At 38.8% G+C, this 23,246-nt stretch overlaps 1 protein-coding gene across 16 annotated transcripts in view; it reads left to right on the top strand.

Annotated features, from left to right (window-relative positions):
• Positions 1 to 23,246, top strand: part of USP3 (ubiquitin specific peptidase 3) — a 236,728-nt gene that overhangs the window by 138,438 nt on the left and 75,044 nt on the right. For 4 of the 16 annotated variants that reach the window (XM_060417832.1, XM_060417833.1, XM_060417831.1 and 1 more), the window contains exon 1: positions 15,839 to 22,520. The exons of 10 other annotated variants lie outside the window; for them this stretch is intronic. The gene's annotated coding sequence lies outside the window, so the exon portion shown is untranslated. Of the gene's footprint in view, positions 1 to 15,838; positions 22,521 to 23,246 lie in introns of those variants that run through there. 2 more of the 16 variants (XM_042252359.1, XM_027971765.2) reach the window with 1 other exon arrangement.

Raw genomic sequence — 23,246 nt, 5'->3', positions numbered from 1 at the left:
TTAACTATGAGTCTTTGGCTAATTCATCATCTTGGAGTGTTATGTATTCTGGTATTTATTCTCCAACACTCTCAAATGTCTTCTTTCCTTTTCTGTTCGGTAGGGCATGAAAAGAGTAGCCAGTGTGTGGAATAACGTGGTGACCGAGTGCTGAGTCTGATTGCGTTCTTTTTAGGGAGGGGAAAATCCCTGTTTTGGCACTGGGACAATAAAAGTAATGCCCTTGCCCTGTTTTCTTTGGGAGCTTGCAGTTACATCACAGTGAAACAGCCTCAAGGCAGCCAAGCGTATTGCAAAAGACCAACATCCTAGGCTCTTCTAGGTAGCAATGCATCCTTGGAAAGTAGTTCTGTTTCCTTTGAGCCTAAGTCTTATGGTATTTGTAAAAAAAAAAGGGGGGGGGGGGGGGTAATACTTCACATTTACTTCACAGGTTGTTAGGATGCACAAGGTAATTTTTGTGCAAACTTTGAGAGAGTCCAAACACTATTCAAGTAATAGGTGGTTTTATAGGTCAGAACATCTTTATAAAAAAGACTCTGAATACTTAAGTATCTAAAGCCCCTTAAATAGGGACTGGGACAGACTGGCTTTATGCTGAATTATGTTTTGCAAGGAGATCTATTACTCAACAAGATTAGGGGTTGTAAGAAGTAATTATACTTCGGAATTAACTTGAGCTTCTTATCTGTGGAAAGCCCTTGGTACATATTATTGTATATGTTATATAATTGTATACTGCAGCGGTTCTCAAACTTTTTGTTTTCAGGCCTCTTTTACCCTCTTAAAATTATTGAGAACCCAGAGAGCCTTTGTTTGTATGGCTTATAGCTATTGATATTTGTTGTACTGAAAATTATATTTATAAATAACATATATTTATTATATCCTTTACAATTAATAATAATAAATCCGTTACCTGTTAACAAATAGTAATTTACGTAAATTTTCAAAACAAAAATTTGGTGAGAAGATTGGCGTTATTTTAATTTTTGTAACTGTCTTTGTTGTTTGGCTTAATAGAAGACAGCTGGATTTTTACATCTGCCTTTGCCTTCGGTCTCCTGAGATATCACACATTGGGTAGCCTCTGGAAAACTCCGCTGCATGCTTGTGAGAGATTAAGGGTAGAGAATAAAAGTAACATCAGTATTATTTATGAAAATAGTTTGACCTCATGTACCCCTGAAGGGTTTTGGAAACCCTCAGGGGCTCAGGATCACACTCTGAGAACCCACTTGTATACAACAATACTAACAGTTAAGGACAGCTGCTCTTATCAAAATAGCTTTCAAATATTAAAGAATTCCTTAAGGTCTTAAAACTAGCTGCATTTATGTCTGAGTGGAGATTCACAGAATTTGTAATATATAAGCTGGGATGATGGAGTCCAGTAGTCAGTCCCTTGCTCTCAAAAAAGTTGCAGTCTAATCTAGTTGGGGAGAGACAGGAAGCTAACTGGTTAGAAGTTAAATCCATGTTGTGGCTTAAGGTAAGTGTTGAAAATAGTAATCTCCTAATAAGGTAAAAGTTGATTTATGTCTTAATTTTGCTAAATTGGTTCTCGTTTTTAAATGAAAATATTTTAAATAAAAACAAGGTCATTCTTTCAAGGTTTTTGTTAAGTGCACATACCAGATGTTATTTTCAGAAGGTGGAGACTTGGGCATTTCATTTGTGTATGTGTGTGTGGGTAAAAGGGTTGAACCAATGGCAAAATACTGGGGAGAAAACCCAGATTGGTTAAAAAGATGCTCTAAACACAACTGTTTTCATAACTAAGGTGAGCCAAAGACTTTAAGGGTTTGGGTTAAATAGCCAGTTAAATTGCAGATATTTTAATAGCATAGGCATGAAAAATTTTTCCCTGATTCTTTAAAGAGTTGAGAAATCTTCTTATAGTTTCTAGTACACACTTGCCCTCACATTACCTAAAAAAAGTAAGTGTAGATTAAGTAAATATTTTGCAGTTTGGTATGGTTATTGGAGATTAATCCTTTGTTGAAGATACATTTAGTTGGATAGAGTTCTGATTATTGATCCCATCTCAGTGGTAATAAACTTGTCATTTGTGATAAAGCTTGAGCTAAAAATGAGATATCACCTTGATGGGGTGATGGGTTATTTGGTACCAGATTTCTCTCACAACCTACATCTAAAGAAGTGTCTTGCATGCCCAGTAGACTAAATTTTCTAGATAGGATCAGTCATTTGTTCATTGTAAGGTCAAATGCATTTACTGCTCTCTAGTAGTAACCCTGTATGAAATTAAGTGCCTAGCATGTAATAAGACACTCAGTAAATATTTGCTTAATGAATGAAGGAACTTTCTTCCTTTTGATGGTGGCTGGATTGGCCTTAAAGTTGGTGTTTAAAATAAATGGAGAGCATAGTAAGTGAGCTTCTCCCCAGAATGTTTTCACCAGTCGCCACTCCTGGCTTTTAGTCTGTAAAGTAAAGTTTGACTGGATTGTGAGGAACTGACCATCTGCAGTCTTGTTACCATGATGAATTTGTAGTCTTTTGACATTCTGTGTGATGAATTTATTCTTTTGACATTCTGTGTTTATAGGTGGGCAGGTATGACATTTTAGTAGTAAATGTGGATGGGACAGTTAAAAATCAGTGGGCCTGTGATAGTTTTGAAGATTAATATTTAAATTTCATACACTTTTCGATAAGATCTGTAAGCTTAAGCCAAACTCAGTTGTCTTTCTAGTTTTTCTGGCAGTATCCCACCTGGAATCCCAGCCCCTAGAACTTTAAAGCAGCCTAAGCTTATTTCCAAAGTCTCTGAATAATTGGTAGTAGATGTGAAGAAGCTGGGATTTAGAATGTGCTCCATGTGTTCGTTTGAAGAGGCTGCAGTCTAGGGTCCGAGCCTAACGTTTTGCTGTTGTGAAGAAGTTTTGACACATGGATCCGAAGTTATTCTCCGAATAGTATTCTTAGTAGTATACAAAGAATATCCTTCATGGCCTAACAGCAGAAGAAAGGACGGGGTTGAGGGGTGAATTTGAACTGTTTGTTTCAGTTTCTTGTTATTCATTTATTCTCAAAATAGCTCATTCTCATCATTCTTTGCTTTTACAGCATTAGCCTTAGGCTCTTATAACATCCTACTTTTTCCACTTTGAAATTTAAGCGATTTCCTTCTTTACTGGAATATGACAGATTAATTTTGAATCCTTTAAACTTAATTTAGAAATAGTTAAGTTTTTCTAGTGTTTGTCGCTCAGTGAGCAGAACAGTGAGTAACTTGGTTTGTAGCTCGTTGAGTAAATTCCTGTTTTAAAATTTAATTGAGTCCCTCTTCCATCAGGGAGTAATTTACAAGGGCATTTCCCCTAACCTGTGTTGTTTTTTTCTTTTGCAGTTTCCCCCCACTTCTTGAGCTATAGTAGATATTTACTTTCTTTGAAAGAAAATAGTAGTGTCCAGACCGTGGGTTTTGTGTTCAACCTAAGCATCCAAGTGGACTTGGATAGTAGCTTATCAGTGTTTGAAGTGGGAACTATATATTGTTAATGTATTTTAGTGTTTTATGTTTATTCATAGCTCCTTTAAACACAAGAGCCACTGCATTCTAGGTGTTTTAGTAGAGCTTTCCTGGACAGATGGCTTAGAAGGAAGTACTTAGATTCTCAGCAGGGGCTGGTACTTTTTGGAGGGTTTATTTGTGATGAAACTTACCTTGATTGACAGCTTAGAATGCCGAGAATACCATTAGCAGCAGCAACAGCTTGTTCATCTTACCTAGAATTGTTTCGCCCCAAGACTTCTCAAGATGCCCTGTGATTTCTAATAGTCTATTTTGAGAATGTAGGGAGAAGGTATCTTTCACAATGAAAGGAAATTTACCTAAATATTGTTTATTCCAATTGTATCTTGAAATCTTTCTGGGTTGTTGAATGGTCTTTGGCTTAGAAGCTTGTAAACAGAGGTCATCTTTTAACTGCTGTGAGTCTGCAGATGTTAGTGTATATAGTAATTCCAGATGTTTTCTCATCTACTAGTTTTACTGAGTAGGAGGAGAACTGAGAACAACAGAAAGGGACTTCAAAGCAGTTGGCCAGCATTTAATCCTGACTAATTTAATTAACTACCCATCCTTGTAGTTTTTCCTGTTTCATAGATTGTGAAACTGAGACAAAGATTAACAGAGTTGCTCAAGATGCTTGGGGATATTAGAGATAGCCCAGAACTTAAATTCAAATACCATTCAAACCATACTTTTTGCTTGCCTTTTTAAAAGCAGGGTCTTTATTTTGTCATCTAGTCACTTACTGCTTGATAATTTAAAGGATTATAAGTGTTTGGAGACATACTTGAAGTAATTCCTCTGAAGATTTTTGATGTGAAAGTGTATTTTAAATTCTACATTTTGGAAATAATTTATTTTAAATTTCTATATTTAATTAGCTCTTCCTCCCTCTGTTTATTGATTAAAATGCCAGCAAGGTGGAATAAGGTTGTTAATACCATTGGAAGAACACTGTTTTTGAATGTCTAAATTTTGGTTCAGATTGAATTTTTTTGTAGGCTGAAATGAGCTTTACTTTAGTTCAGATATCATGAACCAGCCTTCTCACCATAGCTGTGGATAAGGATAAAATGCAGTGAGCTCTTTGTCATTTTATAAACATGGCCCCCTCCCATTTGTTCATTTTGTTTCTGCTGGAGAAGATTCTTCTTGGAGGTTGTTTGTTATGGGGTGGGGGAGGGAGAGAATTCTTAAGATAGAGAATTTTGCTTTTGCTGCTGGTAGCTCAGGGGTTATTTGAATCTTTGCTTTTAGGCAGTATCTTTTGTTGACTGCATTTCATTATATTTTAAGATTTTCCAATCATATTTCTTGTAGGAGTTACTTATAGTCTTTAGGCTGCAGTGCTTAAAACAAGATTTCCCTTCCCCACTCCCACCCCACCCCGCCCCACACACTTAAGACATACTGAAAAACAGGTATATGTTTGCTTTTTACAGATATATAATATACAGGTAAGCTTAAGAAGGCTACTTCAAATTTTGAAAACTTTTGTTGAAACTAAACTTGTGCATTGAAAAGTGAAATTTGTAGTTGTCTGAGTATTTGTGTTAGCTAAATGCTTCACCATTAATCACCACTAGCTCATTAAATTTTCTAAGACCCTTTTGAGGAGGGAAATGAGAGTTTATTTTGAATATGAACCAGCTTGTGTCTTTGAAAAGATATTATAACCGACTGGATTTTATCTAGAGACTTTGTACTCTGCTTTAGGATTGAATAACTATCAGCAGGCTGCTTTCCATTTTGAGTAGATGTTCTTTCCTGATATTTTTTCTTTGTTCTAGCTGGGTTTAAGGCAGCCTTTAGAAATCTACTTGCCTATTTATCCTTGACCTGTCCTGAAGACTCCTAATTTCGTGGACTGTTCTTGAACTATCTCATCACCAGGCAGAGCAGGCTGGTGATTAACTGTCATGTTCCCGCAGGTTTAATTTAACCAATTGTAAGATAGGACACTTGTTGATTTAACTTCTTTAAATCTTTGTTCTTACTGACCATGCTCAGGTTTTCCTTTTTAGATAATAGATCTCCTTTGTTTTGGTCAGAGTTTGTGAAGATCATGCTGAAATTTCTACGCAGCAAATTTTTTTTTTTTTTTTTTTTTGTGACAGAATGTTTCCCTGGGATAATGGATAGATAAATGTTGAAAAATATTCTAAGTTGTTGTTGTTGTTAAAGAACTTCTGTTTAACTTAATCTGGGGCTGACATTTATATTATTGATTGAGTGGTTTTTAAATTTTTGTGTCACACAGTAAAACTGAGATTAACTCTAGTTTCCGTCTGAATTATTTTGAATGTTAATTGTGAACTCTTTTGGCATTGGAGAAACTGTTTGCAACAACAGATTCAAGCTTCACCTTATGTGTATGCAGTAGCTGCCAGAGCTCAACATTCATACTGTGAGAATTTAATTCTAATTTAATTTAACTGCATCAGCTTCATTTCAGTTATTTCAAGTGTTTTGTTTGTGTGTAGTCTTTTTAGAACCTCATTTAAAAAATATTTTTTGAGACTTTTTTCCTTTGAATGATTAATATAGATTTTTGGGGAAATGTGGGTCAGATTTTTTAAAATGTACCTATTGGTTGTAAAAAAAAAAATTCCAACTCTTGCTTTGCATCAGATAATTTTAACAGCTAATGGAGTTTACAGGTGCCTATTTTCTGTAATACTGGATATCTAGCCCTTTAAGCAGAGTATAAGTATATGCCCAGTTTATGTTTTTTATTTCCATTTCTTCATAAATAGTCCCATTGATTTTTAAAAGGATAGTTCCCAGCACACCAGTAAATACAACTGTGGTAATTTCACCCCACCCCCCACCCCCAGATTTGTACTTAGTGCTAAGCTGTACTGTATAACCACAGAAAGCTAGAAAAAGGATTGTACAACATAGATATTAAACCTGCTCTCTGAGTAAAGTCTTTGATAATGAGGTCCCTTAACGTCTTAAATGCTTTGTTGATTTATGGGAGGGAGTGCTTCCTATAAAACACCTGTGTGCCTCTTTTCTTGTCTTGTATACACTTGCTTTTGTTTTGAAATAATAGTTGTGTGGTGTTTACATTTATGACTTGATTCATTTCTTTTGAAAATCCTTTTACTATTTAACTATGGATTTGCTTACTCAGGTTGTTGGCAAAGTGTGGAATTGCATCAGATCTTGCTATATTAAATAAATGGAAATATTGGATGCCAGAATTTTTCTTCAGCGATTCATGGCTTTTTTGTTCGTAGTCTGTATAATCAGCTTCATAGGGAGAGTTATTTTTGAAACAATATAAGCTCCTGATAATTTTTCTGTGGTTATTTGTATCTAGTCTTCCAAAGGCAGAAGTAGCCATTTTGACTCTGATTTAGTAATCTGCTTTGACTTGAGTAGTTTCAATCCTCCTCTCCACCACCCTTTCCTCTTATTTGTAGGTAGGGGCACAGTTCAGCATTTAGCTGAAGACTGTAGAACAGATAAAAGCATAATAGCTTCATAGGTGTCTTTTTTTTTTTTTTAACCAAAGTGGGTTTGAACAAGTCTGAGTCTGTGATAGAATGAATAATAAAAGATGTTTAGTACATTATAATTGAGCATATATAGTTTCACATACATTATTTTCATATGTTGTTTTCAATTGCTTTTGAGGACTGATTTCAGAAATGCATTTCAAAATAGAGTAAAATGCTTGAGCGAGTGAGGGGACCAGTCTTATGGATCAGAATTTGCCTCTGTGTAGGAAATCAGCAGGACCAGATGCCCTCTCTTCTGGCTCTGTAGGTATCTGGCTCTGTTAACATATAGATGATAAATTTCGGCCAGCTTTGAAATTACATTCTCTAGTAGAGGACACATACCATTAGCTCTGGAAATTAGCCTTGTGGTATACAGGGAGTTCAGCAGGTGCCTGGCCCCAAGTGATAAACAGCGTTTGTAATTTTTATTTTGTGTAATAGGTGATAGGCATTTTTTAAGATGAAAAAAAGTGGTTTAGGCAACTTCATGAATTGATATGATTGTTATATCAGTTTACCTTTTAAAGATTGGTGTTTTGGAAAAGTAGTACATTATACAGTTACGCCATACAGTATAGTATCAGAAGATTTAAAATAGAACAGCAGGTACCTTCCCTCCACCCTCAGTCCTGATGTCCACAGACAACCCCTTTCAGCTCTGTTAGCTTTCTCCCTCATGCTGACCCATACTTCTAAGTAATACATTGTTATTTTTCAATTTATCCATTTTAGGTAGCATCTCTTGACATCTTGTGTTGGTACGTGAGGACGTTAGCATTTCATTACCTGCCCCCTCTCCATTTCTCAGTATGACCAGACCACAAATTTTTATTAATATTGTGATTACTTTTTTTGTCTGGCATTTTATTTTTCCTTTAGTTAGTAATTGCTTTTTTTTTTAATTGCTTACTTTACTTTCTTTACATTTTCTCCCAAATGTAACATATACATTAGTCAAATATCTATGAATGTTATTTTCCAAGCATTTAAACACATAATTTCTTAGTAGTAGTATTCCTGAGGCTCTCCTCCCTAGAGTGCCCTCGCTTCCATCTGAGCTGACTGTTCTCTGAGCCGACTGGACAGTTTTTATCCTGTGATTCCCTCACTGTCCTCTTGTATTAGATCTCCCATTCCCTGGATCCCAGGTCTTTCTCTTCCTTGGTTTATTAGACCATTGTATATCATCTAGCTCGCTTCTCAGGGGAGCCACATTTTTGATCCCATCTAAGTCTGACACCTTTATTTTACCTTTGTACTTGACTGCTTGGTTGACTATAGACTGTTAGTTAGATTTTTTTTTTTTTTTTTTGATGACGTAGCACAGCTTGTGGGATCTTAGTTCCCCAGCTAGGGATCAAACCCACGCCCCTCGCATTGGAAGCACAGTCTTAACCTCTGGACGGCCAGGGAAGTCCCTCTCTTAGAATTTTAAAAGCAGTGTTCCTTTGTTTTTAGGCTTTCAGTGTTTTTTTTTTTTTTTTTTAAGAAATGTGATGCCTTTTTGATGACTGTTTCTTCATATATAGCCTTTTATTCTTTCTCCTGGAAGCTGTTAGGATATTCTTTTTATCCTTGGTGTTCCGGAATTTCAGAGTGATGTGTCTTGGCATGGCTTAGTTTTTCTTTTCTTGTGATGCGTTCTCAAGGGACTTTTCGATCTGTGCATTTGAGAGTACACTAATTTTCCCATACTTAAATCTCCTAGTTTGTACATTTTTCTTTGTACAACTCCTATTAATTGAATGTTGAGCACTGTGGGTAGAACCTGTGATTTTCTTATCATTTCTTTGCCTTTTGGTTGTAGTTCCTGAGATAGTTCCTTGTTTTTATTTTTCCTTCTACCCTTGTATTGAATTTTGACAATAATATTTCTTGCTTTTAAGCACTTCTCCTCCTTTTCCTGACCGTTGGTTTTTCATGCATCCTATTGCCGTTGTTGCGCAGTGTCTTCTCTAGTCACTCCTAGGTTTTAGAGTTTGTTCTGAGGCTTTTCTGTGCTGTCTGCCTTGTTTCTCTTGTCTCTGGGTTCCTCTTTTTCTTTTCAAAAGGATTCTTTCAAACTAGAGCTTTCCTTCGCAGGATCTTACTTTATCTATTTTTTCATGTAAGGGTGGGGCACTGAAAAGCTCTGTGAGGCTTGTATACATTGGGCTTCACCGTGAAGTTGGGGACAGGCCGCCTTCTTCATTGGAGGAAGACAGTCAAGACGTCCATGTGGATATTTATTTTTTCGCACCATTTTTTCAGCATTCCCTCTGGGAACTGAACACCCGGCCGCTGATGTCCTGACGTGAGAACGTCGGAAGTCCATGAGCTCATCGTTCCTGCGGCCCTTGGGCCCCTTGTTCTTAGTGCCACCTTGACCCTGCTGTCTGCTGTGCCCCAGGTCCCTAAGCCCAGAACTGCCTCCCGGCCGCACTCTTCTCTGCTGGCACTTGGGCTGCAGCTTTCTTAACACTGTGGAGACTGTTACTGCTCCTTCAGCTTCTTCCTGACTGCCAAAAGCATGCCGGAGTTCGCTTGTCTCACATGTTCTCTTTGGGAGTCACTATCGATTTAATTTTTTATTGTCATTTTAGTGAAATGGGGTGGAGAGGAGATAAGAGAGAAATTGGTATGCCATGGTTAATTTGGTGTTTATTTTTGTTTAATTAGTTAAAATTATTTGACCGTGCTGTGCAGCATGTGGGATCTTAGTTCCCTGGCCAGGGATGGAACCTGCGTCTCCTGCATTGGAAGCGTAGAGTCTTAACCACTGGACCACCAGGGAATCCCAATTAGTGTTTATTTTTAAATGAAATATTTTTAAATGCAGTTTTTAGGGTAAAAACATGCTTTGCCATATCAGAGATGGATTTTATTAGTAATCATCTAGAGAGTTAAATCACTAAAACTGAAATTTTGCAGTACTATTTTTGAGTAAAAGTTTAAACTCAGATTTACCTTCCTTGATAAGCAGAGCAAAATACTGCTGCTATTACCAGAGTCAGCAGAGAGAGTAGATAAGCCTCTAGGTTTGGCTCTGCTTGGGAAATTGGGAGCCAGAGTTTGGATGTATAAAAGAAACATGGTTGTAAGGTCATTTGGACTACTGCAGTTAATCTGTTATAATATTTTTACTGGATTAGTTTGTCATCCATTAATAAAGGGAAGTTATTGCCAGGTTTATAGTACTATTTGGCTCTGTACAATGGTAATTTAACCTTTTCCTTTGTGTTACAGTAATTTTCAAAAAGTATGTTTTTAATAGGAAGTAAAGAATAAAAATGTAAAAATCTCAAAACCTTTTTTATTTTGCTACACTTTCACACTTAAAGGAACATTATTAGAATAATACAAAGAACTGCCTTGTACTCTTTTTACCTATTCATGAGTTAACATTTTGCCACCTTGGTGTTAAATGTGTACCTTCTTTCTATATATTCCCCCCCACTCCCATCACTGAATAATTTGCAGACCTAATGTTCCTTCATCCATGAATGCTTTATCCCCCCTTGAAGAACAAGGACTTTCTTTTTACTAAGCATGGGATATTGGTTAAAATTAGGACATTTAATGACTGATATGGCAGCATTACTGAATGCACATTCCATTCTCAGATTTCTCCCATTGTCTCAATAATGTCTTCATATAATGTCCTTCACAGCTATTTCCCAGTTGTGTTGCCCCACCCATCTCCCCTACATCTCGCCCACGACCATGTGTTTCATTTTGTTGTGAACTCTTTTAGTCTCCTTCAGTCTCCAATGATTCCTTATCCTTTCTTTGTCTTTCACGTCTTGAGTATTTCTGTAGAGTGTACTTCCACTTTAGTTTTTTAGATTCAAGCCGTGCAAGGTTTTGATAGGAATACTGCAGAAGCAATGTGTCTTCTCAGGGCATTATATCGAGAGGCATAAGAAATTGGTTTGTCTCATTTTGGTAATATTTATTTTATTAAGGTGATATTTGCAAGGTTCTTTGTTGTAAAGTTACTTTTTTCCTTTTGTTATTAATAACTAATTAGTAGCAGATGCTTTGAAATTTTACATATAATTGTCTTATTCTTCATCAAACGTTAATCTAGTAATTTAGCATGCACTGATGATTCTTGATTGAAGCAGTTGTTACTAGGATGGTTGCAGAATGTTGATTTTTTAACTTATTTCTTCTAAGTATATATGGGGACGTGCTTTCCTTTCTCACTCACTTGTTTATTCATTTATTTTATTAACATGAACTCAGGTTTTCATTTTATTTCTTAACATCCTATTGCTGTTTATTCTGAAGATCAAGTTGTCCTAGATTTGGCTAGTGGAGACCTTCTTAGGCCATAATTTTGACATGTCCCTATTGTTCTTGGAGCCCTTACTTTCTGGCATGGCAAGGTGTTCCTGGCTCATCTTGTACTCAGCCTGCCCCCGTCTTGGAATCAGCTATTATTTCTCCAAGTAGCCATCATTCCTTTTAGTGGGGAATAATGTTTATAGCCTAAGATCTCTCAGCAAATAGGGATTAAGAAATATGACAGTGTGTATGTGTGTATATATATATGTTTGTTTGTATTTGTTTGTGTAACCATGAGTTCATTTTGATACCTTTAATTCCAGTTCAGCACTTTCTGCATTTGCAATGCCCTTTTCTAACAGTGAGAATCTGGTTCCCATTATGCTCAACACATGTACTTGTTTGCTGCGTGCTGTAGTCAGAGAAAGTAGCTCTAAACTGTGGACTCACACCATTGCAGGAACACTGCTTGTAACCAGGGCTTAATATTCTTAATGGTGTTTTTTTGTCTGTATACTCACAAAATATAAAGTATTATGTTAAAAAATTGTTACTCTTCCTTTCCCTTCCCTTTCCTTCCCTCTTTTAACACACTTATTTGACATACAGTCTGCTTCTTTTTTGTTTGATTTCCATTAAAAATTTTTTTCTGCCTTATCCTTGCTGATTTTATTTTACTTTTTTTGAGTATATAAAATGTGAGTATGGGCTTTCCTGGTAGCTCAGATAGTAAAGAATCTGCCTACCAATGCAGGAGACCCAGGTTCGATCCCTGGGCTGGGAAGATCTGGAGAAGGGAATGGCTACCCACTCCAGTACTCTTGCCTAGGAAATCCCATGGACAGGGGAGCCTGGCTGGCTACAGCCTATGGGATTGGAAAGAGTCAGGCACGACTGAATGACTCTCACACACACACAGTTCCAAAAGTTAAAACCGTACCAAGAAGTGTTACTACCTCACACTTCTCATTCCTATCTACCCTCTATAAACAGCCAATTATTTTGATCTATCCTTGTTTCTTTCTTGTTTAAAAAAAAGATTGCAGATACATGAGTGTTTTCTTTCTGTCACAAAAGGTAACAAACTAAGTATGCTCTTTTGGGATTTCTTTTATTTAATAGAATATTCTGAACATCATTCCATGTTTGCAGAAATTTTCCTTATTTTTAACCCATTCATGGTGCTCCATTTGTCGTGGTTCGCAGTGAATTCGAATGGTCTCCTCTCTTTGGGTATTTAGGTTGTTTCCAGTATTTTGCAATATCAGATAATGCTGCAGCTAAAAGCCTTGTACAAATATTTTTTTTTTTGTATTATGGGATATCTTCAGAGAAGATGGAAAGTTTTAACTTTTCAATTGTGTGAGCAGTATTGTGTAAGTGATCTTATAGTGCTTCAAATTATTTGTCTGCCTGCTCCTATCTTTACATCTGTGGTGACCTTACAACTGTATTCAAGGCTGTGGAAGTGAAGTACTTTATTGTAATTATATTTTTGTCTTGGAAACCTTGACATCAGAGCGCTAGAAGTGGCCTTGGAAACATTTTTAGCCTACATCCATGTTCATCTTAATCAGTTGACTTTTCCTTTCCTTTTACATACTCGTCAGTGCTATTTTACTGCCTGAGTGCTCAGATGCAGCTGTTCCTAGTAGTTTTCTCTTTTAATTTAATTTGTGTTAGATTCCTTCATGTCATACTGTTAACTGGTTGCTCCCTCAGGTTATAGGATGGTGGTAGGATAGGACGGTTATACTTAGGACAGAATAAGGATTTGGGCATCCATTTTCTCCAGTGGGTCTTAGCGCATTAGTGAGTAGGATAAACTCAGAGGAGCACTTTGGATTCCTAGATAATGCTGGTCCTCTCAGCTGGTTGATGACTTAAAAGCCTTTGTTCCAACAAGTGGGCATTGGAGTAGAAGGGGGACTTCTTCCTGCGTTACTAGAAAACCAGGTAAAAGACTGGGAAACATAGCTTTCCATCAGAAAGGCCATAAAAAGATTACCTATGTGTTGAGATAACAGTCCCCTCAGCCTAAGGGTGGCTGGGGCCTCCAAGCAGATTACTTCTGGCCCCCATGATGACTCTTCAATTTATGTATGTGCACCATACAGATGTTATCATTTTCCATGCATGTCCTGACATGAAAAAGGTTTGAAAAATTGGCTCGAGCACAGTCTGAAAATTAGCCTCTGAGGGCCAAAGACAGTGTCCCTTAAAGAGAACCAGGTCATCCTATTATCCTGGATAAAAAAGAATTGAATTATTTAGAGTAGAAGTTTAAACCTACTGTCTGTGAAAATAAGCTGATCACCTTATCTTTTTTAAAATATTTATTTACATTCATTTATTTGGCTGTGCCAAGTCACGGCATGTGGATCTAGTTACCCAACCAGGGATCGAACCAGAGCCCCTTTGTTGGGAGCATGGAGCCCTAGCCACTGGACCACCAGGGAAGTCCCTGATCACTATATCTTAAATCTGGTGTGATTTGAAGTCATTTCTATTTGCTTCTTTGTTAAAACAAAAGTTAGAAATTTAAAAAATGTTTTTGAAGACTTGCAACCCCACATATTGCATATTAGAATGACCAAGGTACAACGTATTTTGATTGGTTAGATTGGTGTACCATGATTTAATCTCTGTTCTGAATACGTCAGAGTTTAGTGTATCTCAGTATGGTTTTGACACCCAAGTTGCTTATGTACTTAAGTGTTTTATCTGAGTAGCATTTTATTCAGTTGTCTAAACCGCCTTGAAATGTGCTTCTAAAGTACATTTGCTTCTGAAGTATTTTACATTAACTGTGTAAAGTTTAATGATTCTGACATTAAGGTGTATATAGTCGTTATATCAATTTTGAGATCAGCTTATTAAAATAGAATATTTTATCTCATTCATTTGATGTTTTAAAAATAATTTAATTTCAAGTCAGATACCAGAGGAGTTTCTGAAGGATTTTTACTGACTTATTTATTTGGAATTTTTCTGTGGAAAGGAATTGTCAGCTCCCACCCTTTTCATGTGTGTAAACTACGGGGAAGACTTCTGAACAGTTAGCACTCATGCTGTATGTGGACATGTGTTAACTGCCTTGTGTAGAATGGCTGTCACAGAACTAACCCCAGATAGCTGCGGTTTTTTTTTTTTAATTTTAATATATTCTTAAGGGAAGGGAACTGAGAGTCACTGGGGCTGTTTGTTAGGCCCCTTGTGCCCTTCGTGCACTTCATCTCGTGAAACCCTTGCCATAGCCATCTGAGGCAGAGGTGGTCTTTGTCCTCTGTTACAGATGAGGAGGCAGGCTCTGAGACCAACTCCTTAAGGTCATAGAATAAAATAATGGGAGAGCTAGAAGGTGAACAGAAGACTTATGTGGGTTCTGGAGCCCATGCTTGCCTGTGACATGTTCCTTTTGAGTCTACAGAGTAATAGTCGCATTCCTGAGGGTAAGCAAGTGACTTTGGTACATTTTTGTATTAAAGCAGGAAGGAATTCTTTTGGTGGGGTTAAAGGTCAAAGCCAGGGGATCAAGGCCTCTGCCTAGTTCAACCAAAATGATGTGGAGCAGAGTCCTTCCCCTACTTCCTTCCACTGGGCTGACAGGGCAAGAGGAGGGTGGGACAAATGAGGAGATGAGGCTTGACATATCTACAGCACCATGTGTAAAGTCGGTGGTGGGAAGCTGCTGTTACGAGGCACAGGAGGCTCAGCTCGGGGCTCTGTGATGACCTAGGTGGGTGGGTTGGGGGGTGTGTGGGAGGGAGGGAGTATATATGTGTGTGTGTGTATATGTATGTATTCATATGGCTGATGCGCTCTTGTACAGCAAAAGCCAAGGTGACGTTGTAAAGCAGTTGTACTGAAAACAAACCCAAACCCCCAAAACGCATACACTTTGTGAGATCTTTAAGAGAAAAGTCAAAGTACTTCCTCAGAAGTCTTGGGAGTCTGGTTAGGATGTGGGCTCTCGACCCCAGCTACAAAGGCTGGGATCAGACATGCTGATGCGTGTGATGGGAATCAAATCAGGTTGGCTGGAATATGTCAGCACTCTTAGGGTGAAGAGAGAATTGGAAACAGAAATGGAGGAGGATATTCTCGACTCATAATTATTCAATTAGGTTTTCAAATCCAACCTTAAGTAAAATGTGAGGTTTCCCAGAATGTTTATTAGGGAACATAATCCAGAGAGGCAAAAGGAATGAAGGATAAGGCTCTGTAGCTGTTAATGAAGAGAAAAGGAATTCTTGCAAGTGCCAGTGATGTTTTCTTAAGAGTCTTCATCACGAATTTGGGGTTGCTATGGGAATAGCGGTTTTGAGATTTTTGAAGGTCGTTTTGTACTATGTGATATTCCGCCCAAGAATTAGGTTGTCTTATTATGCTGCACGTCTAGATTTAAAATATTGACAGGATACAGAGAGAGCCAGTCCTGAGGGATGCTGGCAGCTCAGTTGATGATGGCCCCCAGTGTTTTACCGTCACCACCTCTGTTGCAGAGGGTATCGTCTAGTCTTTGGATGGTTTTGATTCCTACGGGATAGAGCCTCTTGAAGGGTCTCATCCTCACCTCTACTAAATGGCAGTGTCACTCATTCCTATGAGTCGTTTGCGGGGGGGGGTGAATGGTGGATGCTGTCATCTTAGTAGCTTAAAACAATCATTTCATTTTGCTTATGATCTTGTAGGTCAGGCATTCAGGAAGAACCAGCTGGAGTTCCTTAAGCTGGAGCATCCACTTCCCTGGTGGCCTCTTAACTCACCTGTCACAAGCTTATGTGCGCCCTGTTTCTGCACCCCTGTCCCCAGCACACACTAAGGTGTCATCTTCTGCAAGGTCTCTCTGCGTTGTTTGGCTTTCTTATATTGTGTTTCTCACAGGGTGCTTAGGCTTCTTCCATGGTGGCCGGCCACCCCAAGAGCAAGCATTCCAAGCCATAAAAAGAGAAAACTGTCAATTCCTTACAACTGAGACCTGCGCACTGACACCCGGTCCCCCTGCCACATTCAGCTGGTCAGGGCACTGACAGAGCCGGCCCAGATTCAAGGCAAGAGGACATAGACCTGCCTCTCAGTGGGAGGAGCGTTCAAGAATTTGTGGTTATCTTTCATCTTTCATAGGGCCATTAAACAGAAGGGAAAGAATGGCTGTAAGAAATACTGAACCATGACCTTACCAGAAAGCAATTTGCTTATCTAATGATTCAGGAGAGATTAACTGATTGCCAGCCTTGAATAAGAATGGAACTGAGGAAGAGAGAGCTGCGAGACGGGGAAGGTGGAAAGGCGACCAAGATAAACTTCACTTCTTAACTGCTGCCGCTGCCTTGGCCCTGCACCCTCCGTCCCATCATCCTCTGTGAACCTGCTGCTCTGAGCACTTTGGATTGGGTGCTCAAGCTTGGTCTCCTCCTCCTCCAGCGTTGGCTTACTTCTTTAGCCCTGGGTACTGCTTGTTGCTTTATAGGGGAATTTTCCTGTTTCTTGGGAACCCGGTGCCCACTCTCAGAATGGGCAGCGGTATCAGGGTGGGAGTGAGAACACAGACAGTGATTTTGGCTGCTTTGGCACTTTGGCAGTTGCTTAGTGTAGCCGGATTTCTTCTTGTGCGGACTACCTTACAGCCCATTTCCTGCTTTATCCATGTGACTTTACCACTCACTCCTTACCGCAGTAATTTCAGAGAGTTCAAGTTGAAGATAGACTTCAGAAATTTTAGCATAGAATAGGCTTGTGAGTATATGGTTCAGAGAGCGTTTATGGTATAAAGATTATATGCCTTGCTCTCTGAGCGACTGAACAACAGCAACACATCTAAAAATATATCAGTCAGAGGGTAAACTGGGTTAGTCCTGGAGTCTGTTTCTACTCGTATATATACTGGAATATTTATAGAATTTTTTATGATATTTCTGCCCTATCCTTCGATTTCAAGAGGAGTAACTCTGCTGTTGATACTTTCATGGAGTATTTGTGTATGTGTGTGTATGTGTGTTTTGAGAAACAGCTGCAAATGTTTTTTCATTGGTGTGTTTTCAGACCCATAGAGTTGTAATTTGGGGTTTTGTTTTCACTTACCACCTATGCTTAATAATTTAGAATAAGTCTGTTTTATTAAGACAGCTTTATAATACCAGTATCTTTAAATTTAAGACATTTAAATTTAATTTTTGTTATAAAAGAAGTAATGCTTTATTACAAAATTCAGACAGCAGAGTTGAAAGTAGGGCTGTGTGGCTCCAGTCCCCCATCTCATTCTTTTTACATGACTGTTAACAGTTACTGTATATCCTTTGAGATGTCAAACAGTTTATATACAGGTATATAACACTTACAGGAACACATAGTATGGAATCTTTTTAAAGCAAAAATAACAACTTGCTGGGCTTCTGCTTCGCAGCAGTCCCTGCCTTCAAACATTGAATTTGAGTTCCAGTTCTGTCCCTTACTAATGTAGCAAGGTATGTAACTTCTCAGTCATATGCCACTGCTTCCTTATCTACCAAACAGGCTAAATCATAGTACACACCTCTTTGGACTATAGAGGATTAAATGAGGAATATCTATAAAGTGGCACAGTAAAGTGCAGTAGTGCTTGGCACATAGTATGTGCTAGGTGGATGTTAAATAGATAAAAATGAACTTGACTCTTTAAAACAAACGTAAGTTACAACTATTTTTTTCTGGGTTGCTAATTTTTTAGAGGGGTGCACTTAAAAAGCTCTGTGTGTTGGTGGTGGAGGGAGTGGTGATCTGAGTCTCACTGTTGGAGCAGCACTTTTGTCTCCAGTGGGTTTGAACAGTGATGCCGCAGCAGCGACTCTGCTGTTACTGACAGGCAGTGTGCTGGGAATGCTTGCCTCTCAGGCATTGTGGAGCAGGGAAAAAGGAAAAAAAAAACCTGAAGAGCGTTGATTTAGAAAATTATACTACATTAGCAATTAATCTTTTTGTTAAGCCTTTTAAGAAAATTAGGAGAGTGGAAGAATTTTATCTATAGGGAATGATAATATTTCATCTATTTTGGGCTTTATCTTCTTTGAATAATTTTACACTTACAGGGGACATGCTTATCACTCAGTCTTCATTTTACAGTGAAGAAACAGACCCAGCACAGTAGTGATGTTCTCAGTTCTTTAAGTAGTAATGGTAGGGCCAGGACTGGAACCCTGGTCATCCTCACGATTGTGAATTCTCGAGAAGCGTAAGAGCCTCTCTGCCGGTTGGAGCAACTGCTGCATGGTGGATGCACTATAAAGTGCCTGCCCGTCGGCGCTGTGTGCTTGGACTATTCTTGCGTGTAGAGACAGTGACTAAGTTGTGTCGTAGCATTTGTGCATGCTGTTTTATTAAAAAGTAGGATTCCAGGAGAATTGTTGATGGGGCTTGGATATCAAAAGTACTCTATCTTACTAGATTCTATGTAGTGGATACTAAGGATATTGAAAATCAGTGGGAAGAAATTTATATTCAGTGTGGATGCCATTTTGTCTTCTGACACAACCTAAAAGTATTTGTGTGTAAATAGGCCTCTTTGAGCTCAGAACTCCCTAGTTTTCTGCCTTTCTTTGTCTCTTGGTAAAGGAGCAGATCAGTCTTCCCTTCATAGGAACGTTGTTGTTGTTGAGTTGCTAAGTCATGTCTGAATCTTTTATGACCCCGTAGACTGTAGCCCACCATTCTCCTCTGTCCATGAGATTTCCCAGGCAAGAATACTGGAGTAGGTTGCCATTTCCTCCTCCAGGGGATCTTCCCAACCCAGGGATTGAACTCCTGTCTCCTGCATTGGCAGGTAGAGTCTTTACTGCTGAGCCACCAGGGAAGCCCCTTCATAGGAATAGTAGGGAGTAAAACCACTTTGGTTTGTAGATCACTTGGATGCCTTCCCACCACCAGTTGTCACTTCTGGATTTCCAGAGAGGTAAAGCTTTTGGGGGCTTTAGCAAGAATGCATGAATATGAGCATGTTTTAGAATCTGGGGCTCCTCTACCTCTCTTGCCTGCCCAGCCTGTGTCAAAGCTTCTACCTTGTGCAGAATGGCCCTAGCTCGGGAGAGGATCAAGAGTCTCTACCCCCTCTAAAGGGGTGTTTCTGCCAACTTACAGAGCTTGTGGCTGAGGGTGAGAACAGGGCAGGGTCCCGAGGCCACAGCAGCAGGAAGAGAATGAGGGGAACTAGACAGTGTCTGTCCCCCAGGCTGAGATGCCCAGGAGCTGAGAGAGGAGACCTCGGCTTGGGGCCGCAAGAGTCTTGGCAAATGGGACAGATTGCTGGAGGAGAGTAACTCTGAGGACATTTCATAACCTGGAAAGAAGACCTGACTGTGTTTATGAGATCCAGTGACCCTCCTGTGGCCATGTGTAACAGTGTGGGAAATACACTGCATGGCTTCCTTGCCCTGACATCACCTTGAAGTGTAATTAGGCCTAATAAAAAGGGCCTTTATGAGTTCTCAGTTATGGCTTATCATTCTGAACTTCTATAAGTTTCCATCCTTATCACCCACTTTCTCTTAAGTACCAGCATTTACCGTTTAAAAAATAAAAACCTTTGTTTAATGTTTTTATGTTTTGTTGAATAGTTTATAGCTTAGAAACATTTTTATTGACTATGTATGGTTTTATTTTATACACACACACACAATATAGTATTTCAGTTTTGTAATGGTTCTTATAGAGTTTTATAGAATAGCCTGCAAACCTCTAATGCAGTTTCCACAGGAAATGCGTTCATCCCACAGATAAATCTGAAACCCATCTGTCTGTAAACTGAGACTACCTTTTATAATAAGATTGTCCCCTTAAGATGATTAGAATGATTTTGATTATTTGTAGTAGTCTTTTACTCATGTTATGACCTGTTCTATTTGTAGCAATAATAGAGCATTTAAATTACAGCCAGCATTTTTTCTTCTATTTTATAATTTTCCTGGGTACATTAAAGGTTTCATAATTTGGATAAGGGATATTTAAACAGAGTGAATATTCACCAAAGCAGTGTAATAAATGGCTTCATAATAACCCTATTCCCTGTAGTTTCCTAGCCTTCAGATGTTCTTCCGTTGTGAAAGTATTACGCACTCAGAGAGTACTGTCCTTTAAATAGCCAAGACCAAATGTCCTATCACACATTAAATCTTAACTTTCTTATTGTAAATATTCGTGATAGAAGAAATTTGGTTTCTTAATTTAGAAAATGAGGTCTTTTTTATGAGATTTAGTAATAGACACACTCACTTGTTTCCAGTGTTTTGGAATGTCAAGGCTATTTTACTTCCTTTTATTCTCTCTCCTATCCCTGTCTTAAGCACCTATTTATTTATTTAACTGAGGTATAATTCATAAAACATAAGATTAACCTTAAAAAATTTTTTTAAAATTTATTTTTTGCCACGGTGTGCAGCTGTGGGATCTTAGTTCTCCAACCAGGAGAACTGTGCACTCAACAGTGAAGTGCCGAGTCAGCCTGTGGCCGCGGGGGGGGGGGGGGGGGTGCTCCTCCAAACCAACCGTCTGAAATGAGCAGCTAAACGCAGCGCATTCAGTACATCCACAGCGATCGTCCCCATCTTGTTCCAAGACATTTCATCACCCCCTACACGTGTTAGGCAGTTTCTTCCCTATTCTTCCTTCCCTCAGCCTAGCATATTTTCTGAAATTTAAAACTAAGGAATTAAAACTTTATGAGGTAACTGAGATTTTATAAGACAAGAGTACACTCTTCTAATTTAGTGGGCATCCCTGGTGGCTGAAGAATCTGCCTGCCAATGCAGGAGATGTGGGTTCAATCGCTGAGTTAGGAAGATCCCCTGGAGTAGGAAATGGCAACCCACTCCAGTATTCTTGCCTGGAAAATTGCATGGATAAAGGATCCTAGAAGGCTACAGTCCATGGGATTGCAAAAGAGTCAGATATAATTTAGTGACTGAGCATGCACGCATGTTCCAATTTAGTAACACGAAGAAATGCATTTACTATACTGAGTAGAAAAATTAGATCACAATATTGTATGTATTTTTTGTCCATGCATACACTTTACAACCATCAGGGTGGGGGGATGGGGGTGAACACTTGGTAGGGAACACAACAGTGATTTTGTTCTAGGTTTTCTTTTCCTCATTCAGAGGCAGGGCAAAAATAATCTTCCCATAGTTCAAAAAGCAAAACCGTCTAATGGTTAAAAACTTGGGGCCTGAGGACTTTCCTGCAGGTCCAGTGGTTACACTTTGCCTTCTAATGCAGCCAGTGTGGGTTCAGTCCCTGGTTGGGGAGCTAAGATCCTACATGCCTAGTGGCCACAACCCCCCAAAAAACACAAAACAGAAACATTGTAACAAATACAACAAAGACTTTTAAAATGCTCCACCTAAAACGAATCTTCACAGTCCAACTCTCACATCCATATGTGACCACATGAAAAACCATAGCCTTGACTAGACGGACCTTAGTTGGCAAAGTAATGTCTCTGCTTCTGAATATGCTCTCTAGGTTGGTCATAACTTTCCTTCCAAGGAGTAAGCGTCTTTTAATTTCATGGCTGCAATCACCATCTGCAGTGATTTTGGAGCCTTCCAAAATAGTCAGCCACTGTTTCCCCATCTATTTCCCATGAAGGGATGTGACCAGATGCCCTGATCTTCGTTTTCTGAATGTTGAGCTTTAAGGCAACTTTTCACTCTCCACTTTCACTTTCATCAAGAGGCTTTTTAGTTCCTCTTCACTTTCTGCCATAAGGGTGGTGTCATCTGCATATCTGAGGTTATTGATATTTCTCCCAGCAATCTTGATTCCAGCTTGTGTTTCTTCCAGTCCAGTGTTTCTCGTGATATATTCTGCATATAAGTTAAATAAGCAGGGTGACAATATACAGCCTTGACGTACTCCTTTTCCTATTTGGAACCAGTCTGTTGTTCCATGTCCAGTTCTAGAAGAAGGCTGAGTGCCGAAGAATTGATGCTTTTGAACTGTGGTGTTGGAGAAGACTCTTGAGAGTCCCTTGGACTGCAAGGAGATCAGCCCTGGGATTTCTTTTGGAAGGAATGATGCTAAAGCTGAAACTCCAGTATTTTGGCCACCTCATGCGAAGAGTTGACTCATTGGAAAAGACTCTGATGCTGGGAGGGATTAGGGGCAGGAGGAGAAGAGGACGACAGAGGATGAGATGGCTGGATGGCATCACTGACTCGATGGATGTGGGTTTGAGTGAACTCCGGGAGTTGGTAATGGACGGGGAGGCCTGGGGTGCTGTGATTCATGGGGTCGCAGAGTTGGACACGACTGAATGACTGAACTGAACTGAAAACGAATCTTAAAAAACAAAACAACTTACTATTATAATTACTTATTTCAGGATCATATTAAACTTTTTTTCCAGACTGAATACAATATTTCTTAGTCTTTACTAAAAGAAAAAGATTTGTGGAGGAATACAACTAGATAATATTTGTAGTTTTTTAGCCCTTCAAATTGTATCTCAGACCAGGATTATCTGTTTCAAGTAAACTGTGTTCTAATTTATTTTTCTTTTAAAAAATATACTTTATAGGTCTTTCTTTTCAAACTATATGACTGTCATGTTTTTATTGATATAAATCAGATGCCACAGGGGTGTGTACACATAAAAAGCCAATAGCCGAGACTGCCTCACAGTGGTCTTCCCATGTACCTGCGTAAAATAGCTGTTAGCAGTTTGGCCTTCTTCTTATTAGTCTTTGTCATGTGACTTATATGCATGTATAACAAACTGGGACCCAACTGAGTAAAAAACTAAAATGCCTTCAGGATGGCCCTTAGCAGTTGACATAATGCAATAAGGAAAGGTAAAGGTAAGGTAAAGCCCTTGGTTAACTGGAAGGGGACTTTTACCACTGACAGCTTTCTTACGGGCTTCCCAGCTGGTGTAAAGTTGAAGAATCCAC

This window comes from Ovis aries, chromosome 7, assembly GCF_016772045.2.
Source record: "Ovis aries strain OAR_USU_Benz2616 breed Rambouillet chromosome 7, ARS-UI_Ramb_v3.0, whole genome shotgun sequence".
Taxonomy (NCBI): Eukaryota; Metazoa; Chordata; class Mammalia; order Artiodactyla; family Bovidae; genus Ovis; species Ovis aries.
Note: the sequence above shows the minus strand (reverse complement) of the source record. Positions and strands in the feature narration are given on the sequence as shown.